Source organism: Ictalurus punctatus, chromosome 24, assembly GCF_001660625.3.
Source record: "Ictalurus punctatus breed USDA103 chromosome 24, Coco_2.0, whole genome shotgun sequence".
Taxonomy (NCBI): domain Eukaryota; kingdom Metazoa; phylum Chordata; class Actinopteri; order Siluriformes; family Ictaluridae; genus Ictalurus; species Ictalurus punctatus.
The window spans coordinates 19535343-19550769 of NC_030439.2; the positions used below are offsets into that span (position 1 = coordinate 19535343).

Sequence of the window (15427 nt, forward strand, 5' to 3'; positions counted from 1 at the left end):
TCCATCCCTGTGAAGATTGCAATCTGCATGTCGCTACATGCTTATTACTCGTTCTGTTTGTTTCCTCGTAATTTGTTTGTTTTTCTCTATTGCTAATTCCAGGCAGTAGGAAAAGTGCCAGAGGAGACAGAGATAGAGAGAGAGAGAGAGAGAGCGAGAGAGCGAGAGAGAGACTCAGGATGTGGCGTAAATCCTATAATGCCCCTGTGTGGTGTGGTTTGAAGCTCAGATCTACTTTCCTCACCCCTTTTTTCAAGCCCTGGTTAAAAAAAAAAAAAAAAAAAAAAAAAAAAAAGCTCGATATCTGGGAGCATGGATGGTCAGGCTATTTATACACAAGGACATTTTAAGAGCAGAGGAAAGGGAATGGAGCAAAATGTGCGGGACGGAGACATGCACCGCTGCAGCAGTCTGCAGGTGTAGACAGAACAACTCTCTCTCTCTCTCTCTCTCACACACACACACACACACACACAAACATGCACAGAGGGAGTGTGAGCGAAGGTGACTGGGAGACTGCAGGTGAGTGCTGCAGGTGAGTTGCTCCTGTGTCGTGAGTGTGAGGAGACTGCAGAGGTGAGAGTCCAGCTTTCTCCCTCCATCCCTACAGAGTGCCTTCACACTCGCCGCCACACACACGACCTCGGGACGCGGTGACCCGGCTCGCTCCCGAGGACCTCTAGCTGTGTTTACTGTAATCAGACTCGCTAGAGAGAAGCAGCACTGACCACGCAGGACAGAAAACAAACAAACCCATGTCGGTCGGATACGGAAATAAATAAATAAATAAATAAATAATTAAATAAATAAACAAACAAACCCCATGAAATCTCCTCGGGTTGATTTCACGTTTTCAAAAATCCTTTTTGGCTTTTGAAATCCGGACAGATCAGAACGCACGGTCCTCGCCGGACTCGACGTGCACGCAACGGCGGCCCGTTAAGTTCCGCGCCGGGCGCCGCTCGTGCCGTTCACGGCTCCGGATGGCTTATCTTGCTGATCTCCTGAAGCGGTATAGTCCGCCCTGAGCACTTCGCTCAGCCGAGGCGGAACTTCCGTTAATCTTCGGGATCGAACTCGGCCCAGCTGGTGGAAGACGTTTCTCTCTTAATCACCTGGTGTAAAAAACGTCATCGTCCGAATTACGATCCGATAATTCAGTCCGGATGGGTCGTGGTTTTCCTCGATTTTGATTGGCCGTCACGTTCCGTCCTCTTATTTCCGCAGAATATTACGTTCACCGTAATACCTACATTGTTGATCATTAACATGACCCTAAAATATTCTAGGCCAAGCTCACCCCAACCAATTAAACAGCTATAAAGTCAACCGAACCTTAAGGAGCGAACAGAACACAAAGACTAACCTATCAGCATCCATCCATCCATACATCTTCTACCACTTTATCCTTTTCAGGGTCACGGGGGAACCCGGAGCCTATCCCAGGAAGCGGGACTCGAACCCCGGCCCCTGGAGGTGTGAGGCGAACGTGCTGAAAAGCATAAAAGCGCCAACAAAATAGTATTGCGTATACAATTAGCAACTCACAGCGCACTACGGAGTCTGACAAGTGAAATCCAAAACATGCCTAATGACAGTGTGGAGGGTTTTTTTTTTTATTTTTTTATTTTTTTAATTTAAATAAAAACTTTCTTTTCTGCGCTCGTCAGCTCAACGACTTCGAGTCATGTTCCAATCCAGACGTTTCACGGAGCCATGTGGCCGGCGTCGTCGCTGCAATATGTGACTGTCAAAAAAAAAAAAAAAAAGAAGCATTCGAACACAAAAAACGCCGTCTATTATTTTGGCGGACGCACGTCTTCAAACAAATGTATTCTCACAAATGAATAGATGTAGGCAGATGTCAGAATTCATCCATAACCATCATCAGCTAAGCAAAACTAATTAGCTCCATAACTCCAGCAGACAGCATGGTGACAAAGCTTCCACGCACTCCATAACTCTAACAATGTGTTCGGTGTGTGTGTGTGTGTGGATGTGTGTGTGTGGCGTTATTAAAGCTAGTTGGTGTCTGTTAAACGCTAGTGTTTATTTCATCTAGATTAAGCTGAGTCGTTCAATCTAGCGGTTATTAAAGAGAGCGAAACACCCACCGGTTATTAAAGCCGGTTGTCTTTGTGGCTAGTTCTCGCATTTAATTGTCACTTGAGCTCGTTCGCGGTCATTAAAAAGCTAGCTTCATAGCTAGTCGTTAATGCTAGTGATCCGATAATGCTAGTGCGCTGAAAACGTCCCATCGCGAAAAGGGTCGCTGACCCACGCGGCGGAACGTGTGCCGTTCTGTCCACATCGACAGAATCGATTCATCGTCACCATGACAACCCGTGGGCCTCTTTGAGTTATTTACATAACTTTTTCGACAAAGGTCATTACAAAAAACGGGGGCGTGGGGGTTCGAATATCGCGAGTTAACATCGTGAGCACGAAGAAAAGAAACGACAATACCGGCGTCCGGATAATGCTAACGCTAACAGGTTTCTTTTAAACAGCTACCTGCACTTAAAGAGCTTAAAGGCAACACGAAAGAGAAAAAATGCTTTCGTGGAGAAATTCAATTGCATATTTCTTTCAAAACAACGCACATCGCTCATTTCAACGTGACGGGCGTTTCAAGCAAAACGCGGAGTCGGATCAGAGCGGCACGCCAGCCTGCCGGCGATCGCCGAGGACGTACACACCTCCCGCAACACCACCGCCGCGTTCGTTAGAGGAGGTGGAGGCGGATTGAACGGGCGCTTATAAGTTCCTCCAAGGTTGTTATTACTTTTTTTTTTTTTTCTGCTGCGCATTATGAAACTCCCACATCAGATTATGCAAGGCTTTGGCTTCTAAACTGATTGGACCAGAACCAGGACTGGATCTGTCATCAGCACTGTGTCGGTGGAAAAAGGAGTACGTGATATCTAGTTCACATGTGCACGTCAGCGTTAGCATGGGCCATGTGAACCGTCATCGCAGCTTGTTCGAACTAGCTTCAACTCTTACGTTTGGTTTTTCCTCTGGATTTCTATCTCGGGTTCACATGAAAATACCTGAAAACACATAATACGATACGTTAAGATCCCGGGGGGGAGGGGGTGTAAACTTTTGAACGGGATGAACGGTGTAAACTGCGATTATTTTGTCTTCGGGAAAACATGTCGCTTCTAAAGGGCGGTACTAAATGAATCAAATGAGATCTTTAAACAAAATGTTAGCAACGATTTACACCGATCATCCTGTTCAAAAGTTTACACCCCCCTCCCCCTTACTCTCGATCTATCGTGTCGGCTTCTCGAGCGCCGGTGAGCGTTTGGACCTTTCGTAATAGCCGTGTACGAGTCCCTCGGTCGTCCTCAGGGTGAAAAGACGGATCTGGACATCATATAGTCTGTTGGAAAGGAGTCGAATATGCAGAAGATGCCGGAAAAGTAAAGAACGTGCAGGACCTGGAGGATTTATGTAAACTTATGACCTCAACTACTCATATATATATATATATATATATATACAGACACACACACACACACACACCACATCGTCTCAGCTGAGATGCTGTGGGACTGCACTAGATTATGGTGAGTAAGTGTGTGTGTGTGTGTGTGTGTAGGTGAGTGTGATGAGTAGGTGCTACATTACTGTGCATTAGTAGCTGCTGGCAACACTGATATGGTCTGATGGAGGTACAGAGGGCAGAGAGGGAAAACAGAAAGAAAGACTGAGCTGACACGAGAGCTAAGAGAATATAAAAGGGGAGGGGTCTATACTCAGGTGAGACAGGTGCACAACCCCGGTGTCATCCTAATGTGCCGTGCGCATCCGTCCGATCCGATCCGGTGTGGAGCGCTCCTTCGTCAATAATTACAGCGACACTAGCCAATCGCGGGAGTCTTTCGGCGCTCGTGTATGCGGAAGAGGGCGGATAGCGCGTCCCTCTGTGCGTGTGTTCCGCTGCCCTGTGACACAGCAGTTCGAACAGATGTTGTCGGCTGGCTTCGCACGTCTCGGAGGAAGCATGTGTTACCCCGGTCGGTAGCTGTCGTACGACGGGGGGAGCTGACTGCATGGGAGTTTGGCAGGTGACTAAATCGGGGAGAAGAAATAGGAGGAAGATAGAAAAAAAATAAATAAATAAAACTTCAAGAAAGCGTGACGACTCAGGGGAGGGAGGGAGAGCGAGCGAGCGAGAGACAAGTATCAAACATAAATTAATGAGAAGCGCCGAGAAGAACTGGACTGAGCTTGTAAAACATCCTTCTTTCTTATTAACGCCTAAATGTTAATTACGTGATGATTTTTTTGATTATTAGTGTAATAGTAGTAATAATAGTAGAGAGCAATAACAGCTGTAATTATTTATACAGTACAGGGAACTATCGACATTTTTAATCTCCTTTTTAACGCCGAGGGTGTCAATACTTCTGGAACTGACTATACATCTCCATAAATATGGAGTTACTCTATACGATAGAGATGCGATAGCATACTGTGAATATTTCTTCTACGGATGACGCCGTGGCTTCGCCTGGCTTTCGACGATATCTTATGTTTTTATTTCGTATATTTTTCCTTCCTTTGTCCTTCCTCTTCTCTTTCCAAGGACTTTGTCTTGCCTGCTGTTTCCATTCCTCCTCCTCTCTCTCTCTCTCTCTCTCTCTCTCTCTCTCTCTCTCTCTCTCTCTCTCTCTCTCTTTCTCTCTGCCCCTTGCTCTACAAATACACAAACAAACAGCTGCCTGTATTCCCTGGCTGCTTCCCTGTGTTTCCTCTCACCACTCAAAACACACACACACACACACACACACACACACACACACACACAAAAGCACAAGCCAACTGGAACTGAGTGTCACCACATCGTAAGTGGTAATTCTAAACAGTATTAAGGTCCCAAAGTGTCCGTGGTCCCGCACGTCTACTCCGGATGGAGGGAAGACGGTAGGACTAATGCCGCGTTCGACGGCTGACCGTAAACAGACGTGTCGTATCGTGCGGCGAAGCAGAACGGGCAACGGCTGCTGAGGTAAACATCACGTAAAACATCGCGGCGGCGATACGGCTCGATCGAGACCCGTTTGGGAACGGGCGCCAGCGCCGGGTGTCTGTAGACTGCTTGTGTAGCTTAATGTGGATGGCAAAAAATCACAGTCGGAGATGTTTTACGTTCCAGAAACAAATACATCACCATCATCATCGACAACAACAACAACAACGGCCAGTTTGTCAACATATGCAGCAAAAAAAAAAAAACCTAGAGAAAATGTTATTGTGGTGGTGGTGGTGGGGGTGGGGGGGGGGGGGGAGGGGGGGGGGGGTGCGATACTGAATTGGCATTCTCATTAAACAACATTTTTTTCTTTTTCCAACAATCGCATACTGCTAACCGCAGCTAGGGAAAAACTACGAGCGTACAACACATTATCCTCTATTCGCACAGGATTAGAGCCGCGCTCGGTCCTGGGGTCATTTCCTATTTTACGGCTGCCCCTTTGTGATATTATTTCCACCCGGATCGGCCATGTCGGGGTTTTCCTCCCGTCGTCCTCTGAGAAAATGACAGGCCGGATCGTCTACCCTTTCTCCCCATCGTCTGATCATTTTATCCCTGTCCAGACACACACGTCTGCGACTTTATATCCAGGTGTCGCCTCGTTTCGGGGCGGGGGCGGGGGTGGTGGTGGACGGAACTGTTTGACTGCTGCTATTTGTCTTACTCAGTCTCGTAGCGTGCATATCGATGCCCCTCCCACGGATACGAAACCCTTCCTGAATCGAAGAAAAACGGATGCTTCGGAAGAGGAGCGCGACCTTACACTCGGGCCGCGAGGTGAAACCTCGGCTGCACGCGTTACCTGGGAAAGCGTTTTCCCACCGCTCTGTCTGAAAAGCCCTGAAATCACTTCTTCGCCGTTTAGACGCTATATAAACGCAAGCGGCGAAGGAAGCGCCGAGTCTAATTTAATCCCCGCTTTACAAGCGAGTACATAAACATTCCGGGATACAGATCATTGCGACCTGCCGTCATATAAACGACTATAACATCGAAATTCTTGATTTATGTATCAAAACACACCCCTAACAAGTAGCTGTTCGCTTTAGTGAACCCTCAGACGTCTTTTATTGATATTTATACGTTTAAGCATAAAGTATCCGTGCCGACGAGATACCTCTGCAAAATGGCCGCGTCCCGAACGGCGCCTTATGTTGGCGAACGAGGCGCGAATTCAGGCTCGGCACTCGCTTTTCCGGACGTGTGATCATTCGCGATGAGCCGACACGACGAGATGCTCGTTAGAAAGTCTCTAAAACGTGCGTGTCTTAACGTAAAAAGCAACGACGCTCGTCCAGTCGCCGAAGTCGGCGCAACGAGAAGCAGCCCGTTAACAAACTTGACTCCACTATAAAGAAGCGACTGGCGGGACAGAGCGCTTACGTAGACCGGTCCTGATATCCGCTTCCTCCTTCCTGTCTCAAACCTTGTTTTATTCTTTAACACGGAGGAGCGTTAAACTTGTACGGACCGTCACCGTCACCTTTCCTCCGTCCGTGTCCTCCGGGGTCCGCTTCTCTCCTCGCAAACGGTCGGCGGCGAGACTTTCGAATCTCGGGATTTTCGCCGTGCGTGAGTCTTTCTGCTCGAACGCAGGCTTTCCGTCCCGCCGCATTCACACGTAGAGATAAAACGCCGCGTGCACGCTGTACTCGGCCGCGCTTCCGCTAATGTGCGCAATTACTAATTACCTCGGGAAAGGGTGTGTGTGGGGGGGGGGGTAATAATTAAAATGAAAAACTGCGGACGCAGTGAATTAATGCGGACGCCTCGAAATACCGACCGCCGAACAATCCCGAGTAATAACCACCCGGCATCATTAGCCGCATTAGGACCCTCTGGTGCCGGTTTTTTTTTGTTTTTTTTTTTGTGCTCTGACGAAATATTAATCATAATAAACGAGAGAGGTTATACGAGAAATACCGCCACTGTACGGGAAAAATAAACGCCCACTGATGATGAATGAACGCGGTCTGATCTCTTTACACCGGAAAAAACAAACAAACAACTAGCGTGTAAACGTATGAGCGCGCCAGATGTTACGCTTACGGAATGATAACGCTATGCAGTAAAGCCACGCAGAAGGTCGTATATGACGGGCGTGTGTAGTAACCGTATACAACTCCGTCGACCGGGTCCGTACCGTAAAGAAATAACGATGACGTTTAATAACAGAACGGAAAAAGAGAGAGAAAAAAACTCGTCGTGCTTTACGTTTTAAACGGGACGTTCCCCTCGGACCACGGAAGTAGGGCTTCTGAAAGCTTTGGAGTAATTTGAACTGGAGGTGTTGAATCTCCTCTTTGATGAAGCTCTGGCGCTCTGACTGAGAGCCCGCTGTTCTGGCTGCCCTGTCAATGTTTTACCTTGGAGGAAAATATGTTGTTAAGGATTTTTGCTGTGAGAGCTCAGGAGTTCAAGTTGGCGTGTTACCGCCGTGTTAACAAATCCACACTTCCTTTAGAAGATTAGAACCAGCATTGAGTAGGATTTGAATGATGTTTATGGATTTTAAGGCACACGGGGAAAAAAAAATAATCAAAGAAAGTACATTTGAAATGTTCAAGGTCCAACGTCGCAGCAGTCCGTGACACGCCGGTACAATCCGTCCACGTGATAACGATTCCTCTTCTCTTTACATCGGCGCGTTTACGTTAGATCGTGAATCCTGCACCGAGTATCGGCGTTTGCATTCTTACCGCAGTTCTCGGGCAAGTTGTAAGAGTCACTGTCGAGTCCAACTGCCGTTAATTTAAGCTGATAGTCGTTAGTTATACCAGCGTTTTCGCAGCTTCTCCTATTAAAACCAGCCATTTTGCTGGACGTTTTGCCACCCGGTCTGTCCGAGGTGGGCGTGTTCGTGACGTCACTGCTCACCCTCTATACAAGCGGACTGTTTCGACATCACTTATAACCGCGTGTTGTCTGATCACGAAAAGGTCACGTGACCATACCGCGTACACAGGTTCTACCCGTGATAGAGACGTACTTAAAGACACACCCCCCCCCCCCCCCCCCCCCCCCCCCCGTTATCTCTGACACGTCTTTTTAAACGTCGACGGTATTTTACCGTCCCGTGTCGTGACCTCAGCCGACGCTTCAGGAAACGACCGAAAAGACTACTTCCTGTAGCGTTTCTGAAATAGCGGCCTCGCTTCACGTTCAAGAGCTTAAATGTACTCCTGATTTTAATTGGATGAAATTGGTCCACGCAATCCTATAATTTTGTCACGGCGCTGGAAATCACGACCCACTATTATCATAAAACTACTATAATTATTACTGATGTCTAATAGTTATTACCGCTTTGACTGGTCATTTAAATTTAAATGGGTTTTAATCCTAACCCCATTGACTTAAAAAAAAAACAAGTAGGTCCATTAAATAACGTCGTCGACTCGAACCGGACGAGAGTTTTAATCAAATGTGAATCGTGAGCGAAAAGGAATTATAAAGTTCTGTGCCTTCAATAAGCGGCCGTATATTATCGCATACTTGGGGTTTTTTTATTTATTTATTTTTTAAAAGGATCTAATATATGAACAGTTCACGAAAAGGATTATGCTCATAAAATAAATATGCACCGAAAGGTCCGCACTTCTCTCTCTCTCTCTCTCTCTCTCTCTTTTTTTTGAGAGTGCCATAACTGTGGATAAACAAAAACAAATCTAAAATAACAGCTTCATTAATATTCAAATCCATCCGGATGCTAAGGTTTTTTTTTTTTTTTCCCATTTAGTAAAACTCGATTGCAACTTTTACAGAAGTCTGACGGCCCCTCGCCGAGCGCGCGCGCGGGGTGCCGACGGACGAGACCGGATCTAAATGAGCCGTGTCTGATGTTTTCCGTATCTCGCTCGACCGGAATTGTGAGAATCTCGATTTGTGAAATCCGAACAGGGGGTTTGGACTCGATTCAGGATCGATTCAGGAGATCGACTGAATTCATGTGGGTAATTAAATTAAGTATCTGCTTTAAACACAAAGCAGTGAATGTTAATTAGGAGTTAAACAGCTCACACACAAATATACACACACAACCAAATCACCACCGAATGTTCGGCTCTGAGAACACGTGGCTGTAATTGGGAACTCTGAGGACCGGCAAAGCCTGGGCCTGGGCGGTTTTTGCAGAATTAAGCAATCACAACGGCGTATTGTGTTGCCAGCACGAGTGGGAGTCAAGTAGCTTGAACTGGCGTGTGCTGAATTTTGCCTCTCCTGATGGTATTACCCAAGTAAATTGCCCGGGTGGCTGAGTGCTCGATTGATTGGGTTCTGTTCGAGGCTTGCACAGCTGTAAACCAACCCCCCCCCCCCCCCCCCAACCCCTCCTTACTCGTCATTCGCAGTTGATAGACCAGACTCAATGACAGCAGCCAAACAATCAGTTTATGTTTCCACACGGAGCCCTTCGGCTGATTTAACGCGCGCTCGATTTATGAAAAAGAGCCTCCATTGATTTTTCTATTTATGCGCACTTGTTGATCAGCGTGTTCCAATGTTTTGTGCCACTTCAGAGTTTTTTTTTTTTTTTTTTTTTTTAGGGGGGAGGGGGATCACCATGCTCTTAACGCGTACGTGTGTTTGTGTTAGTGTGTGTGTGTGTGTGCGGGGGGAAGGGTGGAGGCCGTGATTGGCTCCCTGCGGCGCTCCGTTCCTACCACATCCAGCAGCGGAGTCCAGCTGCAGTTCAGTTTGATGACTTTTCTCGCACAAAGGCCCCGGTGCACGGCGCCTGCGGTTACAGGCCGCTGCGTTCGGCGACAGCGCTTTAGCGCACAAAGGCCACGGCTCAGAAAAAGCCCTGACAGCTCCTACTGCCGCGGTGCCTTTACGCGAGCTATTTCGGCTTCGCGCGCACGCACGCACGGACGTACACGTCTGTCTTTCCCTCTCTCCGTCTCTTTGGGTCTCTGCGTCTTTCTGATGAGCTGCATTCTCTCAGCGGTGGTTTAAAGCGGTCACTGTCAATGCGTATACACTCCTGTCTATTTTTAAAGACACGCGGAAGCGGCATAAATCAGCGCAGGCAGGCATTTTAAGTCCGATCTCATATTAGTCTAATCTGAAGGATATTCAATTCTCACTAAACATCCTTGAGTCCTTTAGCGAGCCGGTGTATATAGAAAAATATCAGACCGTATCACACCGCGGTTCTCAAAGGCATTTCTAACCTGCGTGACACGTATGGCGATCAGGGCTGGGTGACGTCATCATATCATATAATATAATATGATATAATAATGATATCGTACGTATCGTGGGATTTTGTTCTTTTCTTTCAGTTTTTTATTTTTTTTTTTTTACTTCCCATTACAGAAATCTTTCAAATTGTACGATGTTATCGTTTTTTTTTTTTTAACTTTTTAAACTTTTTTCGGAGTTCGTTTATTACTGCACATTACATTACATAAAAAAAACCTTTTAAAAGGGTTTATTCGTTTCTATACAGCACTAATGTTTCCGCTGCCACTTTGTTCGGAAACCTAGATCTCATGACGCATGTGTATCGTAGAAACGTCCTGAAATATCGCGATATGATATTTCCGCCATATCGCCCCCACCCTTATCCAGATATAGGCTTGCTCATGAATTTAAAAAAAAAACAAAAAAGAAAAAAGACCTGTTTGATGATACTTTCATTTATACCTATAAAATAGTTTTTTTTTTTACATATAGCATTTATCCATCCGTCTTCTATACCGCTCATCCTTTTCAGGGTCACGGCGAAACCTGGAGCCTATCCCAGGAAGCATCGGGCACGAGACGGGGTACACCCTGGACAGGGTGTATAGCATTTATTTAGGAATAAAAATGCAATACTGAAAAAGAGATATCTCACGTCTTACAATTCTGAAGAGGAAGTCGAATATCTCGGCATATCGTGACATAATTGATCGCGATAGGACTATCACAGTACATCGTCAGAACTCCCACCTAATCCCGCGGTTGTGTTTTTGCAGAAACCTAAACGTTCGGCTGTGAAAAGGTCATCCTGGAATGAGTTTAACAATCCGTGGCCTCTATAGAGAGCATCGCGATGTGAGTTCGTGTTAATCCGGTTCATCTTTTTCTTTTTTTTTTTTTCTCTACAGAACAAAAATGCATAACTGCCCAGCAAAACAAAACTATAACTGTAAAGCCGATGCATCCGTCATCATATGAGCTAGTTTCTAAAAAAAATATATATATATATATATATATTGCACGTACGGTAGCTTGATTCATATGGAAGACAGCATTGTAATCATTTTTATCATTATTTCATTTTTTTTTTTAAATTAATCTCATAGACGATATAAGATTGTATTTCTCCAGCTGCGTTTGTTGTCTTCGGTGTGCCTTTGGAGGGCAACTGGCAAATCTCCATCCTTAGATGAGCAATAAAGTGGATGTTTAAACTTGAACTGCGTAACATCGCTGTGTCATTGAGTCCTCTCGTAATAATAAACGAGCTGAAATCGGTTTAATGTAGGATGGCCGATTACTGTATAGCGGACCTCGGAGAGCAGCGGCACGGACTCTCGGAAGCCCGAGAGAAAAGGAACGGGGGGAGGGGTGGAGGTGAAAAGGTGTATGTACATTTCTCGACATGAATTTCTGCTTACGGCGTGTTGCCGACTTCAAACCCCCCCAAAAAACACACAAAAAAAACCCCAAATAAATAAATAATTCCGGCAATGTCCACCCGGGTCCTCGGGGACGCTGTCTCCGAGCAGGCCTTACAAGAAACCACAGCAGACAGGGAAAAGAAGAAAGAAAAAAAAAAGAGCCGTGACTGACAGCTGAACAACTCTGTCGCCTACAGGGAGGCACGACGCAGAAAGAATGAAAGAAAGCGAAACTGATGGAGAGATGTCAGGAGTGGACAGTTGCATTGTATCTATAATAAGCAGCTTGTAAAAAAAAAAAAAAAAAAAAAGAAGGAGAATAAATAAATAAAAGGAAAGGAAACAGGGACAATTTCAGGTACACGACAAAAGGACGTATAGTGAAAACACACACACACACACACACACACACACGGAGGAGGTAGCAGATGGAATGAGGAATAAGGCGTGATGAAAAATGCATGTGTTATAACAAAACACGCTCCGTACGACTGAGGGTTCAAACCAGGACAAGGTGCATAGATTTCGTTCGTTTTGTGCTCACGGGGAGCACACTAAATGTCCACGTGCCATTCCTTTACATTTCCCAACCCTAAGGCTTGCTCTCCGTTATGTATATTTAAAAAAAAAAAAAAGTACAGTCATTAATAATCTGTATCACAGGAGTAAGGGCGGAAATAAAAATAAAAAAAGAGAACCATCCGGACATCTCCTTAGAGTTTATCGCAATCATAAATAGCTGTATCTATAATTTAGGAAGGATGATTTGGCTGAGACGTGGACGCTCGAGCAGGGCACGCATTATCCCATCCGGCTGCCTCCGTGAGAGAATCTGTATCTATAGGTTCCGCCGTCACTCATGTGTCTGGTTCTTTATTAACGGCTATTGCTTAGAGACGTCGTCCGTTTCGTTCGACGCCGTGCGCCTCTCCGTCTCTCGCCTCTCCTCCTTGCTTCTCCTAGTAAAGGAGGCGTGGCTTGTGTTTGCACAATACTGAATGACATTGCATCACGTCGTGTCACATCGAACCGGCTCTAAATAACATTCTACTGAATAGCTGGCTGCTATCAAAACTGACTCGACTCGTCGTCTAATTACCGACCCCTTCATTATCAGGCCGTGTGTGTGTGTGTCTGTGTCAAAAAAAAAAAAGTGCTGGCGTAAGACAAATGCATAGTTCATTGCAGGGAGTAGGACAGCAAAACTACTCTATAGGCATTAAGAACTGGGACGCGGGGTTAAATCTCATACGACTGAAGAATATATCTGCTGTGTCGAGCTTAGCCAATTAGGAACGAGATCTGAAACGGCTATGACTTAATTGCCTCCATACTTCCTCGTTATCTTGTTTATCGCGTGAAATATAAAACAAATGCTCTTGCTTAAAAAGTGCGCGGCGATATTACGGCAGGGATAAATCTCCCTCCGCCACGTTTCAAAGAAATTGGGCTGTAATTAATATCGCGCTAACGTCTGGCTATTATTCATCCATTGGAAGCTTAGAATAATTGTTCTGATAGTGATGTGACAGAAAGACATAGAGCAGACATAAATCCTTCTCGCCGTCTGACAGCCAGCCAGTTCAGACTGATTGGGTTCGATCTGTGTTTAAGGGGTGGAGATGTGGGTTTAAAAGCATGAATCGCACCCCCCGATTTAAATCGGCTAACGATCGGTTTGATTAGGGAGGGACGTCGGGGCAGCGGAACGGCCAGACGGTCCTCGAGCCGTCACAGCCGTGCAGTTTGGCGCTGAAAGACAGACTACCTCCGAGTTTTCGGCCAGGATTGCATTTGTATTCAGAAAGACACGAGCCCTTGTGGGCTACTCCGTCGAAAGAGCACGCTCGGTGAGAATTCTCCACAGGAGACCTTTTATAGTTTACGGCTAGTTTTACACTCGGTCCTTACGATATAACGATCCGACGTATTGACGGGTCAAGTCTAGACCAAAAAAGAAAGAAAGAAAGAAAGAAAGAAAGAAACATAGGTCCATAACGACAGATTGTATCAGGCGCTGCTTTCTCACACCTGCCAGGTCATTTGGAAACATCCGATCCGATCCGATCTTTACAAGAAATGAGATGCTTTAGATATTCACCACCGTTCTATCCCTGACAAGGTGCCACGTTTTTTCTCATTTGTGACGATTCATAACACTCAAAGGTTAAGTGTTAGGGCCAGGGTTAGTGTTTGTATCTTTTCTTTTTCTTTCTTTTTTAAAAAAAAAAATAGAATTCGAACCAAATCCGTACGTTAATTGTTCGAACTGTATAAACATTTCTTACCTGCATTCTGTCACCTTGTTGTTGGCCCATTCACACTGACCACCTCCTACTATAGTTCATAGCTTATTACATATGTAAAATATTACTCCACCCATAGTCACTACGGTCCTACTGACGAGCTAGTATACAAATGACCAGGTTTCCGACATGGCCTGTAATTTTTATCTCATATGACCAGCTAGGTATTTGAGCTAATGCGGATTTTTCTTGTATAACATGCCGTGTGTCGCCTATTGATGAATCTCTCTCTCTCTCTCACACACACACACACACTCTCTCTCTCTCTCTCTCTCTCTCTCCAGAAGACTGGATGGTTTTCGTCGCTCTGACCGAGGCTACTTCTTTCGAAACATGATTATTGATTATCATCATGACACATAATTATTCTCCCATATCAACGTATGCTTTTGCGGATCCAGTAAAGATGTCTTGCACACTCTATAGTGTGAATATATCGTACGATGTTCACGTCAGGTCACACACACACACACACAAACACACATTAATAAGCCAAACAAGCTTATTAATTTTTTTTTTTTTTAAATTTAAAAAAACAAACACACACAAAAAAAAAACCGTTAAAATCCTAACGGTTGGCCCATCGGTCGAGTGTTAGAATTGTTACACGTTTAAAAGTGTGTGCTTGCTCTTGCACATGGAGCCAATGTCACATGAAAGCCATAGGAAAGGGAAGAAAAAAACCAAACAAACAAACATAAAAAAAAAACGTTACGTCCGTCTCGTGATGTACTGACTCGGCGAAAATAAATAAATAAACAAATAAATACATACATACATAGATAAATAAAGACGTCCTTGTTTTTCACCAGAGATCCTGACACATCACACACATCCATATTTCATAAGCAACTTATGATGATGATGATGATGATGATGATGATAGTGTTTGAAAGCCTGGAGTCTGGAGCATGCACGGTGTCCTAGCTTGGTGTTTAGTATGCCATAGTGATGGACACCTTGTTTCATAACCCTGCTTACCTTCACTCCTCCAGTCTCCTTTCTTCCAGTCTTCACTGCGTCTCATACATTCATCTCTCCCTTATTAACGTCCCGGTGGGGTTTTTTTTTTTTTTTTTTTTTTTTAATTTATTTATTTATTTTTGTTTTTTTGTTTCTTGTTATTGTTGTTTTATTATATATACACGTCAATATAGATGTATATATATATTTATATATTTCTTTACCCCTCTTTCTCGTCTCTGCGGTTGATCCGTCGCTCTTGTTCTGTTTCCTCTTTATTTCGCCGACGCATAAAGGATTAAAAATTGATCAAACCGAGTCTTCCAGAATAAAGCAGTCCCAAATGAAAGGAGAGACACATGGCGAATCCAAGAAAGACAACAACAACAACAACACACACAAAAAAAAAAGCCAAAAAAAAAAAAAAAAAAAAAGAATAGAAAATCCGGCACGTTAGGTCATATTCTTAACGCTCAGCGCACGTGAAGGAGACG

General features: G+C 45.0%; 1 protein-coding gene across 2 annotated transcripts in view; it reads right to left on the reverse strand.

Annotated features, from left to right (window-relative positions):
• The window catches only part of adgrl1a (adhesion G protein-coupled receptor L1a), a 218965-nt gene extending 203934 nt beyond the window's left edge, over positions 1-15031 (reverse strand). For both annotated transcript variants that reach the window (XM_053675413.1, XM_053675412.1), the window contains exon 1: positions 14952-15031. The gene's annotated coding sequence lies outside the window, so the exon portion shown is untranslated. The remainder of the gene's footprint in view (positions 1-14951) is intronic.
• Between the last annotated feature and the right edge of the window lie 396 nt (positions 15032-15427).